Source organism: Tupaia chinensis, unplaced genomic scaffold (genome assembly GCF_000334495.1).
Source record: "Tupaia chinensis unplaced genomic scaffold, TupChi_1.0 Scaffold000197_1, whole genome shotgun sequence".
NCBI classification, from domain to species: domain Eukaryota; kingdom Metazoa; phylum Chordata; class Mammalia; order Scandentia; family Tupaiidae; genus Tupaia; species Tupaia belangeri.
The window spans coordinates 3,138,195-3,160,692 of record NW_006159672.1 but is presented as its reverse complement, the minus strand read 5'-3'; the positions used below and the strand labels follow the sequence as shown (position 1 = coordinate 3,160,692).

The 22,498-nt window shown below is 40.8% G+C and overlaps 1 protein-coding gene across 2 annotated transcripts in view; it reads right to left on the bottom strand.

Annotated features, from left to right (window-relative positions):
• Positions 1–22,498, bottom strand: part of MGMT (O-6-methylguanine-DNA methyltransferase) — a 309,575-nt gene that overhangs the window by 9,356 nt on the left and 277,721 nt on the right. The window lies entirely within an intron of this gene.

Sequence of the window (22,498 nt, the reverse complement as noted above, 5' to 3'; positions counted from 1 at the left end):
TTAATGAATAGGGCTGCAAAAATAAAATAACTTTATCCCCATTTTAATTGACTAACCACATCAAATTGTATTTGCTCTGTATCCTGCTGCAGGAATGAATAGGTAAACGGATGAGAACATCCTCTCCCTCTGCCTCCAGGTTTCAGAAGTGTTTCCTCTGCATAGAGTTTGCAGGAGAGAAAACCGGGCACGTGAAGGAGGCCACTGTGAATCGATACTTATTGTCTTTCCAAAGGGGACACACAGCTCAGGAACACTGGAGATGGAACTCTGTCCTCCATTGTGGGGGCTCCAAACTCTCCGGGGGCAGGAGTTTCTGAATGGCAACAACAAAGGGAAGGATCCATGGGCAGGAATGATGTTCCGGACTGTGTCCATTATAGCACTAATTACACTTGGTGCCAAGCTGGCAAAGTGTGATTTGGTTCTTAAAGGAAACACACCCTTACATGTGTGTTAAATAATAAAAATCACTTCTTAACTGAAGGGAACGATAATCACTTCACTGGGAAAAAAAAATCTGTTTAGTCTTTATTATAACATTAAGCAAATTAAACATCAGCATAATCCAGGTGATACTAGAAAAGGGTCATCAAAGAAATTAACTTTGTTGTTCATTAATTTACATGGATTAGTAGAGGGCAAAAAGATAGCAAATGTGCTCTAGTTTTTTATGATATAATTTCAAACTGTACACCATTTGTGGCAGGAGGGTGACTTTGGGGTTAATCAGACTGATTTGTCCTTTTAATTGCTTTCTATTCAAAGAAAATTCATTAGATAATGTTCTCTTCAAAATTCATGAATCAATTTAACTGAAGAAACCACATTAACAGCTTTGGGTTCATTAGCACATGCAGTTGTGTTACTGGCTGATTGCTGGGAGGGTTTCCTTAGGCAAACAGACTCTGTTTACTGTCATTTCTTCAGAAAAGGTTTTGAAATCAAACTGTTAATCATTACCATTGTTGCTGTTGTTGTTATGCCTAACTTTAAAAAAGAAAGAAAGAAGAGTGAGGTATCCTGGTGTGGACTTGGAGAAAAAAGAGATTTCGGGGACAGCTGTCTCGGAAAAAGAAACAATAAAAGCAGCACCGGGATGACTGCAAGAAACAGAGGCCGATTTCCTGCCTTCCTCAGAGAGCAGAGTTAGTGATTCTGTCTTCGGGCTTTGACCCGGGGACAGGATGCTGCTCAGGTTTTCCAGGAGACCAGCTTGAACTTTACTAAACCTGTAGGAATAAAACAAGGGGTGCGTGCAAACCTAACCGGAGCACAGAGCAGTTCCGAGAAACAATGGCACAGTTCCAATGCCGTCATCTGAGTGCCAGCCCCAAGTGCTGCTCTGACAAATGACTGCCAAATTATGAAGCACCTTTCTCTCCAAGTGTAAAAGTATCGCATAATAAAACAATTACATGTTCGTATACACGCGCAGAGTTTATCAAACACGTTCAGCTTCACTGTCAGTTTTTCATGGGAAACCACTTCTTAACTGGTATATACCAGACAATATGTTAGGAAGTATAGCTCAAAGAATGCAATATTGAACCATCAAGCACATCATTTTACAAATGTATCTGAAAACTCAATTTCACCCTGTGGGGACCAAATGCATTAATTGGTTTAAGCAGCTCTCAAAGCCGGTGTCTTTAACCCTAACCTGAGCACACCCAGATGGTTGCACTGAGCCCATTTCTTTTTTTGAGGAGGGAGCCAACCCTTTCTGTTGCTAAGTATCACTCTAAAATGTAAAATATGCTCATAAAAATTAACACATGATGTGTAAAATATAATTCCTTGAGGTTGAGTGACCACAGAAGTCCTTGGTGGCTGGCCAAGGCATTTCAGGAGGCTCAGAGGGGCAGCCATTAAAATACCACCCTTTTCTCTCTTTCCATGGTGTCCTCCCCAGAGAGCAGGCCCAAGACTCCAGTACTAGGAAGAGGTTTCTTTTGGCATATTTTGCATGCTTCTTTCCTTTACCCTCTCTCCTCCAAACTCATCCTTTTTCCAGGCTGTTTTGTGGTCCCAAGTATCCTTGGCTGTGTTTATGTGGCTGGGATTAAGGCAGGTTCTAATGGAAGCTGACCTGCTTCTTAAAGTTCCCTTATCAAGGCTATTTTCACTGCAGTGTGGGTAGCTTTTTAAAATACATCTACTGTTGGGACCAGCATTGGTGTGGTGGTTAAGGCATTGGACTTCCACATGGCCAACTGCAGTTGTAGTCCTGGACGTGGTGGCTAGAAAATCACACTGGGTGCATATGTGTGCATGCCCAGAATCCCAGGAGGAGAATGAAGAAGGGATTGCAGCATGGTCACCCCCCTGGGGGATGATTTCTCACTTTCCCTCTCACTGTCTTTCTCTCTTTCTAGTTAGTGCATGTACCCTAAGGCAAAACATTTTAAAAGAAAAAAAAAATACACCTACCGTTACTACCTAACCCTGAGAGGATTGTCTCGTAAATTCTCTGCTTGGATTATATATCCTCACCCGGGAGGCTGGATGCCATTTTCTAACACTGGCCATTGGAGAAGTCATTCTAAGTCATGCAAGCTCTTTTCATGCTGAGTTATAAAAATGTCAATCAGGGCTCTGAGGAGGCCTTGGCAGTCTTCACTGAAGTACTTGGACCAACTTAGCCAAGTGCAGAAGAAAACAGGTTGGAACCTGCCTGGTTCTGCTACCTCTTATCTCAGATGAGTTGCTTCTTTTCCTTGTAGCTGTCTCCCCTTCATGATAAAATAATAAGAGCTACCTTGGGAAACGTCGTGTGCCCTCACTGTGCATGGTTAGGCTTGGAATACAGTAGTCAATGATCGGTCTGGTATGGAAACTAGATCTCTTTGAGATCAGGACTCAGAATCAACCCCAAAGAATCTCTTACTCTTTCCGGGAGAAGAGTCTTTTTGTCCCTCAACTACCAGGGTTCCTTCGGGAGTGAACTTTGTTGAGGTGTGGCTTCCAGAGAAGGTACACTCTGTTGCTGAAGCACAGGTTCTATCTACATGACCCTGCCTGGGGAGCATCTCAGTAGCTGTGTTATGGCTGTGTGTCTGGCTGCCCCATCCCTGGCCACAGAGAGCAGTGCCCTATCTCCTGCAGGATTTTCCTGGCATTGCAATACATGGCCTGGAAAATGCCCAGGGACACTCCAGTAGCACATACCATGGCTATTTGACCTAATGCTCTCTGATTATCCAAAGTAATGAGAATAAACTTCTGTGGGACAAACGGGAAAGGTTAAGATGGAGAAGTAGGATTCTATTCCAGGTTAAAAAAAAAAAATTCTTCTGTTGAATGCCTTTATCAAACCTGGGTGGAACAGCTATGTGATGGCTGTGAAAAGTAAACTAGCAGGCCGACTGAGAAAGAAAAGTATCACCAAAATGATGAGTGGGTTTACCATGTTCTTCCTTCCTATTATTATTGCCAGTCTGGACTTACTAAAGCCCTGGAGGATGGACCATGGTGCAGAAAGAGAGCACTCCAGAAGCTCTGTCTATCTTGGGGAAAAAAGAACATTCCCTACGTAGGGAAGCACCTCTTTTTAGTATTACCTCTAAACTCTTTTCCTAAATAATCCCTTGGTAGAGGGCAGGTGGAAAAGAGGGCCTAAACCTCTGAGAAAGAGAATGTCCCTTTTTGATGGGAGGAAATGAAATATGGTCTAATGAGGTGGGCAAAATCTCTTTGCTTTTTGCCTCTGTCTTTCAGTTGCTTCACCCTAGATCTAGATTCAATCACAGGAAGTGTATAGCAAAGTTTTATAAGAAAACTCCCAAACTCCCAGCTTTCTGTCTAGATGACTGAAAAGGGAGTGGTAAAAAATAAAAAGTACCAGGGAGACTGTGGAGAAAGTGGAATTTATGAAAACAAAGAAAAAAGTTGTTTGTACATTCCTGGATTGACCTCTCCAGGTAAGCTATCCACCTGTCCAGCTGTGCATATAGGGATCTGACCTTAAATACTTTTTGAGAACTGATATATAAGGGTAGACACTATCATTTTCCAAACTGGCTGCTGAGTGGTACACAAGAAGACAGATCTAGAAAGGACTTCAAAAGCTTTGAAAATGGTATGAGCATTGAAATTATAAATAGCAGAAAGCAGGGCAGAAGTTATAGACTGAGTCCAACCAAATCAACTGCCTCCGAAAATGTAAATATCAACATTATCCATAGTGTATATAAGACCTAAAGTCTTGTAACAGTTCAAACTGATCAGAATACAATCCAAAATTACTAAGCATGTGTATAATCAGAAAAATCTCAACACACTTGGGAAAAGATAATCAACACATGCCAAGACTGAGATGACACAGAAATTGGAATCATCTGACAAAACCCTGAAAGAATCTATTAAAAGAATGCTGTAAGAAAACATTTTTAAAAAGCATTATTTTTCAAATTATTATTTTATTTAAAATTTATTTATTTATTTTTATTTTGACCAGAGAGGGACAGAGAGAGAGGAGGGGGGGAGTGAGAAAGGAAGCTGCCAGGTCTGGGATGCAAACCATGGTCAGCCACGAGGGAGCCCAGCAACCTTAAACACCATACCACTTGCCGGTCCCAAAAGAAAACTCTCTTACAACAAAAGAAAATACATAGTATCACCAAAGAAATAGAAGCTATAAAGAACAATCAAGTGGAAAGTTTAGTACTGAAAAATACAATGACAAAAAAAACCCAAAAAAACCTACACTGCATATAATCAGTAACAGAATGGAGATATTAGAGAAAAGAGTCAATGAAATTGAAAACAAATCAAAAGAAATGATCTAATCTGAACTACAGAGAAAAAAATATTTTAAAACAAATAGATAAAAAACAAACAGAGTCATATAAGAGAAAGTAAAAAGATCTAATGCTCATGTTACTGGAGTTTCAAAGGAAAGGAAAAAGTGTGGTATAAAATATACTTTGAACAAATAATGGCTAAAAATTTCTTATATTAGGTTGTTGGGAAAGTTATGACATGTTTTTCTATGCTAAAATGCGTTATGACTTTCTCGACAACCCAATATTTGGCAAAAGATATACAACTAAAGATTTGAGAAGCACAGTAAATTGCAAATAGGGCACACCCAAAGAAATCTACTCCCACACATATCATGATCAAACTGATGAAAGCTAAAAACAAGGAAAAAAATCTTGAAAGTCATTATTTTGACCAGAGAGGGACAGAGAGAGAGGAGGGGGGGAGTGAGAAAGGAAGCTGCCAGGTCTGGGATGCAAACCATGGTCAGCCACGAGGGAGCCCAGCAACCTTAAACACCATACCACTTGCCGGTCCCAAAAGAAAACTCTCTTACAACAAAAGAAAATACATAGTATCACCAAAGAAATAGAAGCTATAAAGAACAATCAAGTGGAAAGTTTAGTACTGAAAAATACAATGACAAAAAAAACCCAAAAAAACCTACACTGCATATAATCAGTAACAGAATGGAGATATTAGAGAAAAGAGTCAATGAAATTGAAAACAAATCAAAAGAAATGATCTAATCTGAACTACAGAGAAAAAAATATTTTAAAACAAATAGATAAAAAACAAACAGAGTCATATAAGAGAAAGTAAAAAGATCTAATGCTCATGTTACTGGAGTTTCAAAGGAAAGGAAAAAGTGTGGTATAAAATATACTTTGAACAAATAATGGCTAAAAATTTCTTATATTAGGTTGTTGGGAAAGTTATGACATGTTTTTCTATGCTAAAATGCGTTATGACTTTCTCGACAACCCAATATTTGGCAAAAGATATACAACTAAAGATTTGAGAAGCACAGTAAATTGCAAATAGGGCACACCCAAAGAAATCTACTCCCACACATATCATGATCAAACTGATGAAAGCTAAAAACAAGGAAAAAAATCTTGAAAGTCACTGGAGAAAAACACTGTATTACATACAGGTAACGGTGACTTGAATAATTATGAACTTCTCATCAGAAATAATGGAAGTCAGAAGGAAGTAAAATAGCAACTTTGAGGTACAGAAAGAAAGAAAATGTCAATTCAGAATTCTATATCCAAATTAAAAATAATCCAGAAAAGAATTTAAAATAAAAATATCTTCAGATTAAAAAATAAAAACCTATAATTCATTGCTATTAGACCTCTGATCTTTAGAATGCGTGTCCAAAATTCTGAGAGGAGAATGGAGGAGGGGGAACCGTGGTATGACCATCTACCTGGGGAGATGACTTTTCTCTCTCTTGTTCTTGTGAGCGCATGTACCCTATAGCAAAACAAACAAACAAACAAACAAACAACAATAACAAAAAATAAACCAAACCAAACAAAAACCCTAGAGTGTCTATAAGAATTATTTTAGAAGACTTGAAATGATACTGGAGAGAAGCTTGAAACATTAGGAATGTAGGCAGAATAAAAGAAATGGCAACTATACGAATAAATATTATAGACTATTCTTGAGTTTTAAAAAATATTTTTGATAGCTAAAAGCAAACACTATAAATGATGGGATTTTCATGTATATGGATATAATACATAAGATGTTATAACATAATGGGAAAATAAAAAGGTTCTATATGTTCATAAATTTTCTACATACATCTTAACATGTTCATACCAATTAGACAATGAAAATCCAGCATTAATTAAACTGTAATCATATTATAATCCCTAGATCAATCACTGAAAGAAATATATAAAAGAACAGTAAAAAATGTAAGTTAAATTAAAAAGAAATAATAAAAAGGTTAAAATAGCCCCCCCAAGAAGGAAAAGAAAATAGTGAAATGGAAAACAATACAATGCTAGACCAAAATAAAAACATATTATTACATTAAATGTAAATGGTCTATACACATCAGTGAAAATTATAAACAAATTGTCAATATGAAGATGAAAGGATATCACTACAGACTGCACATACATTTAAGGGATAAGTATGTATTTTGGTCAGGGTCAGTAGGTGGTATAGTGGTTAAGGTGCTGGACTCCCATATAGTTGAATGCAGTTCAAGTCCCAGACTCAGAGGCTTCAAACTCATTCCACGTACATGTGAGTGTGTACCCAAAATCCTGAGAGGAGAATGGAGGGGAAAGGACTGAGGTGTGGCTATCCCCCTAGAGGGGGTGATTTCTCACTTTCTGTCTCCATCTTTCCAGCAAGTACACATGCCCTATAGCAAAAATCTCTCTCTCTCTCTCTCAAAAAAAAAAAAAAGTATTCTAGTCAACAGCTATAGGCATGATTCACCAACTTAGGTAAAGTATACCTATTTACTAAAACCTACAAACTACAAAAATTCACCCATGATAAAATATTAGGTTGTTGACATATTTTTGTGTAGAAAAATACGTCATGCTTTCCTGACAACCCAATAGATAATCTAGTATATTAAAGGTTATAGACTTCTATAATTATTAAAGAAAATAAATAGTTTAAAATCTTCTAAAAAAGAAACTTCTAGTGTCAATATTTTACTAGTGAATTATAACAAATATTTAAGAGACAGAATGAATACTTAAAAAAATAAAACATCCATTCATAATAAAAGTTCTCAGAAACCTAGAACAGAGGTTAACTTCCTTGGGACCAACTGATGGCATAATGGTTACATTGCTGGATTCCCACGTAATCAACTGCGGTTTTAGTCCTGGATCCAGCAGCTCAAAACTCATGCTTGGCATGTTGCGGATGCATGCCCAAAATCCTGAGGAGAAAATGGAGAAGAAGGGACTGTGGCATGGCCATCCCCCCAAAGGAGGGTGTAATTTCTTGCTTTCTCTCTCTGTCTCTTTCTCTCTGGTGAGCTCATGAATCCTATAGCAAAAATCTCTCTCTTAAAAAAAAAAAAGAAGGTAACTTCCTTAACCTGATGAGTGTATCTATGAAAAACCTACTGCTAACATTACACTTGACTGAGAAAAACTGAATGCTTTTCCCTCAAGATTGAGAACAAGGCAAGGATGTGTACTATCACCATGTGTATTCAACATTCAGTGGAAACCTTAATTACTTCAATAAAGTAAGATAAAGAAATAAAAGATAATAAAAGACAATTTTAGTAAAGAAGAAATAAAACTATCCATATTTGCAGACATGATTGTCTATAGAAAATACCCAAGAATCTATCAAAAAAGAGTCTTAGAACTGATAAGTGGGTTTAACAAGGTCACTTGACCATGGGTCACTACACAAAAATAAGTCACATTTCTATGTACCATTGATACTAACTCCAACCAAAATGGAATACTTAGATGTATAGATGCTCCTCAAATGGGGTTACATCTTGAAAAACCCTTCCTTAGTTGAAAATATCATAAAGTAAAAATACATTTTGATTACTAATTCAAAATATTTCTACTGAATGCATATTACAATACACCATAGAGTAAAAGGATAATTCAAAAGTTAGAAATCTTCTGTAAATCTAATAAATTTTATGTATTTACTGAAAATTATGAAATTGTGATAAAGAGATAATAAAGAATACCTAAAAGAATATTTGAGGAGATATACCATGTTAATGGATTGGAAGTCTCAACATCACAATGATTTCAATTCTCCACAAATGGATCTATAAACTTACTGCCATTCCATTAAGAACCTGGGAGAATTTATTGTAAAAAGAAGATGATTTTAAAATTTATATGGAAAGGCTAATGATCTAGAATATTCAAAACATTTTATAAGAGACAAAAAGAGTTGGAAAAGTCACATTAACAGGTTTCAAGACTTACTATACTAATCATATATCTACAAAGGGATAGATACTCAGATTGATAGAACAAAATAGAAATGTCCAAAACGGTCCCACTGAAGCATGGGCAAAAAGGTACAAAGGTATTTCATTAGAAAGGCATTATTTTAGAAAAGTGATATTGGCCAACTGGATGTTTATATACAAATAGTTGAACCCTGATGTAAATCTCAGGCCTTACTGAAAAAAACCCCAAACTGTGATTAACAGGTGGTGTGACGGTGCTGGACTCCCACATGGCTGATGGTTTGAGTGCCAGACCCAGTGACTTGAAACACCCAGGTGTGCCCCAAATTCCAGGATAAGAATGGAGGAGAAGGGATTGTGGCATGGCCTTCCTCCCTGAGGGAGTGATCTCTCCCTTTCCCTTTCAGAGTCTCTCTTTGTCTCTTCAAAGAGTGCACACATTCTATGGCAAAAATCTCAAAAAGAAAAGAAAAAAACCTTAATATGGACCATTTATCTAAATGTAAAACATTAAAGAAATCAGAAGAAAACATATGAGAAAATCTTCATTATCTGGGATTAGCCAAACAGTTCTCAGATTGATCTCTCAAAGTATGTTCCATTTAAAAAAAAAAATCAGACTTCATTACAAAGAAAAATATGTCCGTGAAATTCAGTATTAAGAGAATAAAAAACTAAAGGTAGAAAGAAAATACTTGGAAATGCCATATCTAATGAAAGAGGCAGAAAATATAAAGAATCTTTCAAACTTAATACTAAGAAAACAAATCATCTAATTAAAACAAAACCAAAAACTGAATTGTCACTTCCCCAAAGAAGAAATAGGATGGGGTGATAAGAACATGAAAATATGCTGAGCAAAACTAACCATTAGGGAAATGCAAATTAAAACCATAAGGAAATATCATTATAGAGCTATTTTAATGGCTAAAATAAAGAAATGGATAAATGGAGATATATCCAGGCAGTGGAGTACTACTCAGCAATTAAAAGTAACGAAGTACAGATAAGTCTCAAAGGCATCAAGCTGAGTAAATGAAGATCACACTCAGAAAGCTAAATACCATCTGATTCCATTTATATGACAGTCTCAAAAACACCAAATGTAGTGATGAACAGATCAGTGCCTGTGAAGAATCAGGGGTAGGCATTAGGGGAAGCTGTAACTACAAACGGGCAGCACCAGGGAGTGATTTGGGATGATGGAATTCCTCTGTGTCCAGATGATGGCAGCACATACAGAAATCCATACATATTTAAAAATTCACAAGACTGTATACCACAAAAAGTCAATTTTACTACATGTTAATTTAAAAAAAAATTTAAAAGATGAGAGAAAACACTTGCCAGTCACCTTTTTTTAATCAAAGGGAGTTTTCTCCCCAAAGTTCAAGACACTAGGGAGCAGTACATCCTATTTAAAATGAAATCTAGGTCACATTATCTGCAGAATCTTTCCCTTCTGTAAGCATGCCCCATCATACTCTCACAAAGTAACTGTCACCATGGTGGTCTCTTTTACTAGACAGAGCTCACTAAGGACAGGCATCTGCCTCATGGGTCTCTATTTCAGCATTTAGCACTGTGGATGAGACAGAGTAGGCATCCATTAAGCACAGAGCCTGGAGACAGTCCTTTCGTGGGAAGCCAGAAGGGAGATAGTAAATAGTACTGTCTTCTGCAAGCACAACCAGGACCTGGAACTGACCACACAGTCTTCTCCTCCATTCTTGAAAAGAAGAATGTGCTAACTTCTTCATTCACATGGCTGAAGATGTGGACATTAGGAATGCCTACTGCTTGTGGTCCTACCAAGTCACACAGCCCTAAGGTTCAATACTGAGAATGGGAGAAAGATGGGGTGCCTTGGAGAGACTCCAAGTCTCCCAGAAAGACCCTGGGCCCTGTGTGGCCAAGGCTTTTGTAGATGTCTTAGCCGTGTGAGGAGTTTGCCTCAGATCAGGTACAGGGTGCACAAAACGGTAAAGGCGACACTCATGGCTTTAATACGACTCTCAAGGAGAAGCATTATATACAGATAGGGAGCACCAGTCTCAGCCTCATAAGTGGTCAGCCTGCTAATTCCAATGGTGGGACTCACAACATCACACATGTCACGTGGAGCTGGGCAACCAGTTTGGTTTGAACATACTCTGCACACCATCAAGGCCAGTGGGTGAAAGGGACTGCACAGAGCCTAAGGGGACCCATTACAGCTCCTATAGTTTCCCTGTTTAAGGAGTAAGACTTGTGTCCTCAGAGGCTAGCCCTGCCCCAATCCAGAGAACTGCACTAGGCCCAGAAAATCTAGCCTGTAGGAGAACTGTATAGAATCATCATCTCTGATTTTTGGAAAATCTTTTGGACAAGTTTTCAAACAGGTGCTTGAAGATTAATAAGATGCACTGGATTTTCTCCTATCTAGCTAGATGTCATCTTATTTGTTATGAAACAGAGGTTGCCCCCACCCTGGGGATAGGCATCCCCTTTAATAGCTCCTCTTTAATGGGGTAGAGGCTGCCCCAGTTCTTGATGAGAAGCTTACCTCTGTGTCTGCAGGGAGTCCTCACTGGGAGCTCCTGCAGCACATTTTCAATACGGGGAAGTACTTTCTTCAGAGGCTTCCTTATTCCACTTTCTACACCAAGAATCTGGGTGATCTCCGGCAGAGGAAGGGAACTAATGGGGCCCATACAGCTCCCTGGAGGCTGAACTCCAGCTGCTCTGCCTGAGTCTCCCAATGGGCAGAGCAGATCATCCCACTGCTAACCAGGGCCAGCCGGCATGTGCATCAAGGAGATTGCTATAAATGAATGCACTGGAGATCACCCTCCAGAACTCCAACTCTTATAAGTGTCAGCGTATTCTGGTATTAGAATGACTGCCTGTGGTTAGCCTGTGAATAATCTGTTCTTTTCATATGCTCTCCATACTATATAGGCATACCAAAGAGCTTATGAAGTACGTTGCTGAAGGGAAAATACTGGATTTATTTTAACATGTTAGCCATGACCTCCACAAGTACATACGGAACAGGGAAAATGCTAAGAAACAAGAGCTTATAGATGGTCAAGTCAAAGGTTCAGGATTCAATACAATGTTTTCATTCAGTACATGTCCTGCCAGGTCGAACTAAATAAGCCAAAAACATGTATTTGAGAATGTCAGGTTGGGGTATGTGAGGGGGATATGAGCTTTCTGACAGCAGGACAGGGATAGACCATGATGTGGTGAATCTCAGAACTTCCTCACAGTCATGAGCTGGGTTGGCAAGGTCACAATCCACCCACACCCTTCTGTCCACTATCATCTATTGTACCTGACTAGATCAGGACTAAAAGGAGTTGGTCAATGGAAAACAGCAAGGGGTATTTTTTTTTTTTTTTAGAGGTTTTTCACTATAGGGTGCGTGCGCTCGCCAGACAGAGAGAGACAGAGAGACAGAAAGTGAGGAATCATCCCCCAGAGGGGATGGCCACGCCTCAATCCCTTCTCCTCCATTCTCCTCTCGGGATCTTGGGCAAGCACGCACACGCGCCCGGCATGCGTTTTTAAGCCACCGGGTCTGGGACACGAACCGCGGTGGACTACTTGGGAGTCCAGTGACATAGCCATTATGCTAACTGCTGGTTCCCAAGCAAGGGATATTTCTGACTCATGAAAAGGTGGATGGTGGTACACATGGGCAAACAAAGCCACTTTATAACATACTATGAAATATGCTACAAAAACTGTGCCGTTTTCTGTGGAGCACCAAATGTGATTCCCTTGGAGTTGATCCTTTTGGAGATGGTGAGTTAAGATATCAGAGCAGAAAGACAGGGGACCTGGGTCTTGAAGGATGAGTAGGAGTTTTTTGGGTGGGGACAAGGTAACTAATCCAGATAGATTACAAATGATACCCTCAAACAGCCCACCATAAACCACACACAGAGTGGCAAAGGGAGAATGGGGGTGGGGGGGAAAGAGAACAAATGACAAGGTGATAGTTGTTTCAAAGGCAGGCAAGAAGAGACTTACCCAGAACACATTCAGATGTTCCATTTTCTATCATTTTTTACCACATTTGAGGGGCTAAACATCAAGTAACCATTTTTCAGCAAAGAGAATCAGGCATTGCTGAAATGCCCTGGGTCACATGCACAGAGGTAAGCCTTCTTCCAGCTCTATGCATGAGACCCCAATCATTTTTCAACTAATAGTAAAGTTATCCAAAACCACGTACAAAGGCAGAACTCATAACCTGTGGCCAATAATACTCAAGAAAGGAGGAAGCCTTCCTGCTACTTCCACACAAGTCACCTGGCTTACTCCAATGGGGCACAAGCCTTCCCAGACCTAGGCGTTCACAGCAATTCCTCAATCACTCAGGGGCACCTAGGCCCTTCCTTAGAGCACAGCTGTGTTCTCTAGCATATGGTGGGAAGATGACATGCAGGCAGCTGGCCTGGTGATGCAGTCCTCAGCTTTAGCTTTTTGGGAACCAGAACAATAATCTACCTACTTCCCTTTACAGCAAAGGCTCTTAGGAGCCTCTCACTGATTTATCACTGAATGCCACTAGCCACTTTGCAAAGTTGGCAATGCTATTCTCATCTAACAAGTGAAAAAAACAAAAGCTCAGAGCCAAGGCCTGACTTACTGGCCTCAGAGCTGGCTCAAAGACTCTGACCCATGACTACTGCCCTTTCAGGCCTAGAGGGTGAGGCCCAGGTTCCCCATTGCTCATGTGGGTTTTGGCTGTATCTCACTTTCAGTGGCTCTTCTCACTTTCAGTGGCTCTTCTCTGAGTCTTCTGTTCTGGATGATTTCTGTGCACTTCAACCTACCAATAATATTCAAGAAAGGAGGAAGTAGCTGAGTAACCAGCTACTTCTGAAAAATGGGGATAAATGTGAAAGATCAGTGATGAAAGGAAACATCAGCAGTGGAACTGCAGTGACTGTGCTGAATGCATGAATTTTCACTGAAGGCTTTGTGAGTGGATAAGCTAGGAAGAAATCTGGCTTCCTTATCCCCAACATGAAGATACTTCAAGTCTTCACCCTGGAGACTCACGTAAAAATCAAGCCCAATCATACGCAGCACTCACCCTCGTGACTGTGCATCTATCAATAGTTGGAAGCTTGACTACAAGCAGCCCTAGTGGGTGAGCCTTCTTTTGCCTTTTCTCTGCAGGTGGTAGTACCTCAGGAATGGGCTGGGTGCCATGCCTATGATCATTTATCTGCAAAAGTCAGGTTTTTAAATTTATTTAAAAAAAAAATTTAACTTCCTTCCTTCCTTATTTCCTTTCTTTCTTTCATTTATTTTTAATTTGACCTGAGAGGGACAGAGTGGGGAGAGAGAGAAAGTAAGAAAGCAAGCTGCCAGGTCCAGGACTCGAACTGTGGTGAACCATGTGGGAATCCAGCACTTGTAACCACCACGCCACCTCCTGGGCCCCGCAAAGGTCAATTTTAAGGTAAGCCGAAGAATTACGCTATCCACTGGGCCAACTAAAAAGCCTTTAATAAAGAGGGCTTTTTGGGCCCAGCAGGTGGTGTGGTGGTTAAGGCATTGAACTCTCACATAGCTGACCATGGTTCAAGTCTCACACCTAGTGGCTTGAAAATCACACTGCGTAGCTTGTGAGTGTCTGCCCAAAATCTCAGGAAGAGAATAGAGGAGAATGGATTGTGGCATGGCCATTCCCCCTGGGGAGTTATTTCTCTCTCTCTCTCTCTGGCAAGTACACCTGGGTCCAAAACTATTTCTGTTGGCCTAATGACCAATTCTGGGTAGGCTGAATTTTGGACTACTTCCTAAAAGTCAAATCCATTCTTGGGTAAGAAAATGTGCTAACATAGAGCATTCTAAAGCACCTCACATCGTTCTTGGTATACCATAACTAGTCAATACATGCCTGATAAATTATATTACTATATAAGACTATAAGGCCATTTCAAACAGAAGTTCCTCAAATGTTTTGAGCAATTTTGAGGAAATAAGGATATGGATAGTATTTTCAAGATAGCATTCACTTGGAAATTTTGGTAAATGTGCTTAAACAGTAACTATCATAGAAGGAGCTAACAACGGTCAAGCATCGACTGTGTACCAGGCATTGTACAATGTGCTTTCTTCTGCTTAATCCTCAAGTGTCCCTGCTACTCTGGCTTGAAATAGGGCTACCATCTATTTTACAGGTGAGAAGTCTCCCAGACCCAGAGATGGAGTAGCTTGTTCAAGGTCGCACCAGGGAAGGCCAAGAGTAGCTGAGGTCAGAGTCTGGGTAAGCCTCTCTGCAGGCATCCTATACTTGCTGCCATTCCTCAGAGCCTGCCACAAGAATTCCACAGCTGAACTGCTTCCTAGCCCACTGTCACATCACCCTCCTTCTTCTCCTTGTAAAATGAGGTTTGTCTGAGGGTTAAATAAGCTCTTCCGTGTGAGGAGCACTTTGCATGTGGCAAGGGCTATGCAGAGTTTAAAGACTGATTCTCCACCTGCTCCCATAATGAGGCATTCTTATCACAATGTAGTTAGGACAGGGGTCCCTAACAGATGTTGGTGCTTTCTCTGGCTTTCTGGGGCCCTCTTCTCCTCTCCCTGTAGCACTATTCATAGAAAGTCCCTCTGGAGCCTTAAAAAGGTTTGTTTTCAGAGGTTGCCATTCATCAGGTGCAGGTAGCCAGGGCCTGTGCAGGGCACTGAGGACAATGGCATCCCAGAATCTACAGGTGTTTATTTCAGGAGCACTTGATGCATGTTAGCTTGGGAAACTAGCACCTTCTTCAGGACAGTGACTTCTAATTCTACATTCAAGCTCTCTGCTCAGTGGAGGCTGATTCTATTAGGTTGTCAGGAAAGTCATGACATATTTTTCTGTTTTTCTACTCAAAAAGGCATCATGATTTTCCTGATAACCCAATAAGTTTGCTAACAAGAAAATATACAGTGTTGAAAAATGGATGTTACATTTCCAATCCCACTTTGGGGACAAGGTGTGGGGGTTCTGACTTGGTTCTCACCTAGCCAATAAAGTGTGAGTGTGGGGGACAGGTCAGCGAAGATGCCTGAAATAGAAGCTAAAGGACGCGCATAGCAACTGCATAAAGTCTCTAGTTCATTCTTATCGGGCACATGTGCGTGCATGCCCAAGATCCCGGGAGGAAAATGGAGGAGAAAGGATTGTGGTGTGGTCGTCCTCCTGGAGTGATAAATTTCTTACTTTCCGTCTCACTGCCTCAGTCTCTCTACAGTGAGCACACGTGCCCTAAGGCAACAACCTTTTTTAAAAAAGTGAGTTTTTCACACCGTGTGCGTGTGTGCCCAAGATCCCGAGAGGAGAGTGGAGAAGAAGGAATTGCAGCGTGGCCGTCCCCCCTGGGGAGTGATTTCTCTCTTTCTGTCTCTCTGTCTCTCTCTGTCTGTCTGGCGAGCGCACCGCCCTATAGCAAAAACCTCTAAAAAAAAATAGTGAGTTTTAAAGTAATTAAAAAAAAAAAGAACAGATCAGGAATGTAAAACACAAGTAATCTGTAAGAGTAACAGAAAATTTTACTTTATAGAAAAGTGGTTCTCAATCTGAGGTCTGGGGACTTTTAGGGGTCCGAGACCCTTTTAAAGGGTTTGTGAATAGGATAAAAGTAAGATATTATTTGTCTTTTTACTTTTTACTCTCTCATAAGCAAACACAGAAAAATTTTCTGGGCGCTACTTGACTGTGACACCACAACAGATTAAAAGTAAGAGAAGATACGGGAACCAGCGGTTAGCGTAATGGCTGTCACTGGACTCCCACGTAGTCGACCGCGGTTCGTGTCCTGGACCCGGTGGCTTAAAACTCACACTGGGTGCGTGTGCGTGCGTGCCCAAGATCCCGAGAGGAGAATGGAGGATAAGGGAGTGCGGCGCGACCATCCCCCCTGGGGGGTGATTTCTCGCTTTCTGTCTCTATGTCTCTCTCTGTCTGTCTGGCGAGCGCATGCGCCCTATAGAGAAAAAAACCTCTTCAAAAAAAAAAAAAAAAAAAGAGAAGATGCAAGAGTCCAGCTGTCTCCCATTGAGGTAGACGTTAAAGAGATGTGCAAAAATGGAAAATATGACCACTCTTCTCAGGAAGTGTTTGTTTTAGAAAATAGCTACTTTCATATATTGTTTATGATCACCTCTAGTAGACTTACTATTATCTTTAAATAAATACATTAAAAATGTGGTTTAATTTACAATATGGTAAATGTACATAGATGAAACCCTATCTAAAGCTCTTTCTGATCCTTAATAAGAGGGTAGTGGGGTCCAGCGGAATAGATGATCTGAAGGGTTAAACCAGTCCCGCCCAAGCCTGGTGAGGGCTAGCAGGACCTGCACTCATGAACAGAAATGCCCTACAGGCTCTGTCTGGTCCTCTGTCTGATCCTGGACACACGAACACACAATATGGGAGCTCATCTTGTGGATGGATTATACTATCAGCCCTCGAAATGAACCTTCTGCCTCACTGAATTAGGAGGAGATGAGTCTCACCTAAGAGGCTCACTCTCTGGGGAGGTACAGCATCCTCATGGTTCCAGCTGGGCATATTTGTATTCACTTCCCCAATACTTAGAGCTTCCTAAACTTATTTAACAAAAGAATTATGCCTAAGACTTTAAGCACAAACTTAAGGAAGCCTACAGAGAAATGATTAAACTGTGAATGTCCTGGTATAAATGTGAATAATTATACATTAACATGCTTTACCATTCAAATAATTGTCATTCAGCTCAAAGTCGAGTAACTGACTTTTGAACAGGTGTTAATGGTTTCTGAACAATAGAAGAAATATGAAGAAATATATTGTGTTAAAAATTTGAGAGGGGGAGGGAGGGCAAGGAAGAGAGTAAGTGTTCAAGAATGTGGATCCTTATGTAGTACTGCTGAGGTTAATTATAAAAGAAGAGAAATCAAATCAAATCTGAGGTTTCTAGTTCTAATTCCACTTCACATCTCACCTACCGCAAACTTTATCTACACTGTGTTCTGCTTTGAACCTCTTGCTTTGTGTCTCCCTTCCTCAGAGAAACTGAAAACTTCACTGACATGTGCTGCTCTGTTGCCTAAACTAGCATATACAATAGGAAGAACTGAACAAACCTGCTTCATGTGCTCCCTGATCCACAGGGGCCAGTGTCTCCTTCAGGGCACAGCCTCATCATCAAAACAACACAAAGGCCTGATTAAAAAATGATACAACATTATCAAAGTATACAAAAAACATTTTCTGACACTGATATCCCTTCCTCCTACCCAGAGTAAGATATAGCAAAGCCCATGCCAAATTACATCCTCCCTTTGTTGGTCTAGAAAGCGACTGGGCTGCCACTGAGTTTACACCCATGGCATTTCATGCTAAATATACTCATGTTCATTAACATGACAAAAGAACCTAGGTACACATGCTACTCCTACTCAATGCAGCTCAGGAACTCTCTTGCATTTTATTAGGATCATCTAGAGGCCTCCCACTAGCCTTCCTAAGTGTCCAGGATGGGTGTGAAATCACATCAATTTTATTAAAAGACATATCACACAACTCCTGAAAGGCTAAAGATGTTTCTTCCTAAATTGGAGCAGTGCTTTACCCACTGTCCTAGCCCATCACAGATAACCTCACAGGCAACGTCATTTGACTTAATTTCTGGGAATACTGACAAATCTAAAGAGGATGAGTGGGTCTGACTGATTCCCCATCCATGTGGCTTCTTGAGCTTGTCTGAAACAGCCCTAAGGTCTGTTAAATAATTTTTCATTGATAATCATGCTGCCGTCGCCATTAGCTAACTTTTGAAGACCAACCCAACAGAAAGGAGTTGAGCCCTTAATTTCTTAATGAATTATTCTTTACCATAGGACAGGGATTATGCCATGGAGAAGGCATATCATTACTGACAGAGCTGTCAGAAGGACAGGCAAAAGGAAAACTGGCAAGCTTTAATTTCTCTGCAGAGAAATGAGGGGCTCTTTGGGGATTAATCTCAGTATCAACATTGAGCCTTTGCCTCAGGGCAGCTAAGGAATTCAAAAGAAGTTGTGACTGAATTTTGAGTGATGGAATCTAGCTCAAATTGTGCAGCTGACTTTGGTTTCTCACCTATTCAAATGAGGACCAGGCTGTGCAGGTGTGAGCAGGCAGCTCAGCAGGACAGGTAACACATGTGTCCCTGAAAGGCAGAAAGGTTGGGAGGAGGTGCTTCCTGAGAGCCACATACTGAGAAAGTTCAACTGAGAAGAGAAGGAAGTGGGCCTGGAGGACATCAAGCCCTGTTGCCCAGCAAGGTGGGTTCAGGTCACAAGCATTTCGAATAAGGAATACTCAACACATACTAGGAGACATTGCTAGCTTAAAGAAGGGGGTGATATAACAAAATCTTTTTCTTTTAGGGTTATTCTTTACCCACAGGGTAGAAAAACATGACTTTATGCACAGATGAAAATCCCTCAACTCCTCAGGGTGATCAAAAAGTCAGGGGTCTGGGAACCAGCAGTTAGCGTAATGGCTATGTCGCTGGACTCCCACATGGTCGACCACGGTTCGTGTCCCGGACCCGGTGGCTTAAAAAACTCACGCCGGGCGCGTGTGCGTGCATGCCCAAGATCCCGAGAGGAGAATGGAGGAGAAGGGATTGCGGCGTGACCATCCCCCCTGGGGGGTGATTTCTCGCTTTCTGTCTCTATGTCTCTCTCTGTCTGTCTGGCGAGCGCACGTGCCCTACAGTGAAAATCTCTCCAAAAAAAAAAAAAAAATCGGGGGGTTGCTTTCCTCATCCCCTTGTCCTCTGGCCACACTGCAAATGGCAACTGCCACTGTGGCCCTGGTTGCCCCTAGCACTCCTCAGGCCTCCTCTGGATACTCTGCCCCACATTGGGGAAGTCAGTGTCTGATAAGGCCCTTCTGCAGCCTTTTTTCCTCATTCATTTCAATCACTTTAATGCCACTGACCTTAAAATCTCTGCCTCTATTCCTAATATTCCCATCTGTTATTAATCTTAACCGACTACTGGAAATTCCCAGCTCTATGCGCCTTCTCTGCCCAACCTGCACCTCAAGTCTTCAGTGTCCATTTGGAGCCCTTAACCCCATCTCTCTCACCATCCACTGTCACAGCCCACTTCAGGTCCTTCCTGCTCCCTCATGCTGGCCTGATGTCTCTCTTCTTCCCACTCTCATTACCTGGGCTATTCCACACGAGTCTTCCTCAAGCCCAGCCTTACTCCTTACTCCCTCAGTCCTGCCTGAAGAGCCTTCTCTGTCCTCTGAGGAGAGGCCCACAGTCTCTCCTCACACACCTCCTACTACTAGAAGAATCATTTGCTGTTATGCAACAGGCCTGACCTTTCCCTTCCTTATTTCTACATTTTAAATACTATCTACCCCTAAAGCCTGGTACAAGTGCTACCTTCTCCATCTCCATGAAGTTCTACCTGGTACCCGCAGCTGATGGTGACCTGATTCCGTGAAGCTGGCTTACCGAGAACTTCTAGTACATTTTTTTAGATGACATCTGAGGATTCTCAGGGAGCTTGCATTGTCCACATGTGAGTTGCCTTTGCATCTCCTACAGTATTTATACACAAAAGATGGTCAAAGACTGTTGGAAGGAAAAGAGGGATGGTCTTCCTAGAGTCTGTATTTTATATACCATAGGAAAGAATTAGCATCAATACAAAAGAGTGTGATGAACAAATCAATGTTGGGGAATGCTTTCATCTTGTATAAGTCACTATGTATAGGTAACAAATAATTCCCAAACTTAGTGGCCCCAAATAACAAGACTTGCATCTCTTATGGCATTTGTGAATCAGGAGTTCAGGAAGGTCTTAGCTAAGATGTTCTCATGTGGGGTCTCCACAAAATTGGTCACCTGAAGGTTTGGGGCTAAAGGATCTCTTTCCAATGTGGCTGGAAAACTGGTGCTGGATATTGCCTGTTGGCTGACTACATGCACTTCTCTAAGGGTTGCTTGAGTGTCCTCATGACATGGTGGATGATTTCCCTCAGAATGAGTGATCCAAGAGGGCACTGGGAGCTATAAGGCCTTCCATGACTTAGTTTTGAAAGGCATCGCTTCAAAACTCTATTGTCCCTCAAGGTCAGCCTGAAACAACCTGAGAAGGAACAAGAACATGAACACCAGCAGGAAGGCTCATCAGCATTATCTTAGAGATAGGTTATCATATATTTCTTTCCTAGATAGCATCATGTGATTTCGAAATTCATTCAGGAACTCTGGATGGCCCCAAAGTCACAACTTAACCTATGACTTCATTAACTGGTTATAATAATTAAATAGTACCTAACAACAGTCCTCAAGTCAGCTCTAACAACTTTTGCCACATCTCCCAAATGCTTAAAACCAGAACTAGTATCTCCAAAGCTGGGAGAGTAGACTTCAAACTCAAAGACCAAGTCTATACAGCTATAGACAAATCCCAAGTACATAGTTCTCATAAATTATGATCCCCCTTTAACCACCACTAGGTTCCTATTAAATTTAGCAACTTTAGGGGCTGGCAGGTGGCATGGTGGTTAGGGGTGCTGCACTCCCACATGGTCAACTGTGGTTAGAGTCCCAGACCTGGAGACTTGCATTCTCACTTTCTCTCTCTCTGGAAATATTAAAATAATAATAATAAATAAAGCTAAATAATTCTTTAAAAAATTAGCAACTTAATTCTGATTCTTTTCATTCAGTTGAAACTTCTTTACCATATTATGATGTTAGAGTAGGGTGGGGAGATTTTTTATTTTCAACAACAAACTTGAAAATGAGGATCCCAACAACAAACTGAAAATTTCTGATTATCTGAAGTTGCAATAGTACATCTCCTTGTATCACTTAAAACTAAAAGGTCTCAAAAACATATAAAGGGACTTCTAAAAGTTTGTTGAAAAATAGAATTAATGTACAGGTTTGTTCTGTTGCAAAAAAATTGAAATCCAAGCATAGTTTTCACAGTACATATTTTCATGAAGTTTTTGAAGACACTGTATGTTATCAGAAACTCAAATTTCTTCTGAAGACTCTGTGAAAAACACCAACACTACTTTTCATGCTCAGTTTGAATATGCCTATTGACTTTTGATGTTGGAAGAGTTAACAAAAATAATGAATGTGAACTCAGGTGAACATAAGACACCTCAGGGCAAGCAAGGGCTGCAGAAGATCGACTTCACAAACCTGTGGCATGGTTAACACAGAATGTATGACAAAGTGTAACACTAGGTGGTATTCCCAGGTATGAGCCATGGCCTCACTCCACCTGCATGTGATTCTGCATGGTCAAGGGTATGACCAACAGATTTCTATGGTAAATTTACCTTTATCAGCATGCTGGTAAGAGTTCAAGTTCTATAGTCAGAAAGATCTAGATTTATGTCTCCTCTGTAATAGTGGTTAGCTGTTTGTGCTGTCACCATCTATAAGAGAGGGGCCCAACACCCAGACCATGGGCCTTACCAGTCCATGGCCTATTAGGATCTGGGTTGTATAGCATAAGATGAGCAGCAGGCGAGTGAGTGAAACTTCACCTGTATTTATACCTGTTCCCCACTGCTCACATGCCTGTCAGATTAGCCATGGCATTAGATTCTCATGGAGGCCCCAATATGGGACCATCTAATTACAAGAAAACAAGCTCAGGGCTCCCATTGATCCTGCACTGTGGTGAGTTATAAGATGATTTCATTACATATTACAATGTAATACTAATAGAAATAAAGTGTACAATAAATACGTTTGAATCATCTCAAAACCATCCCCCACT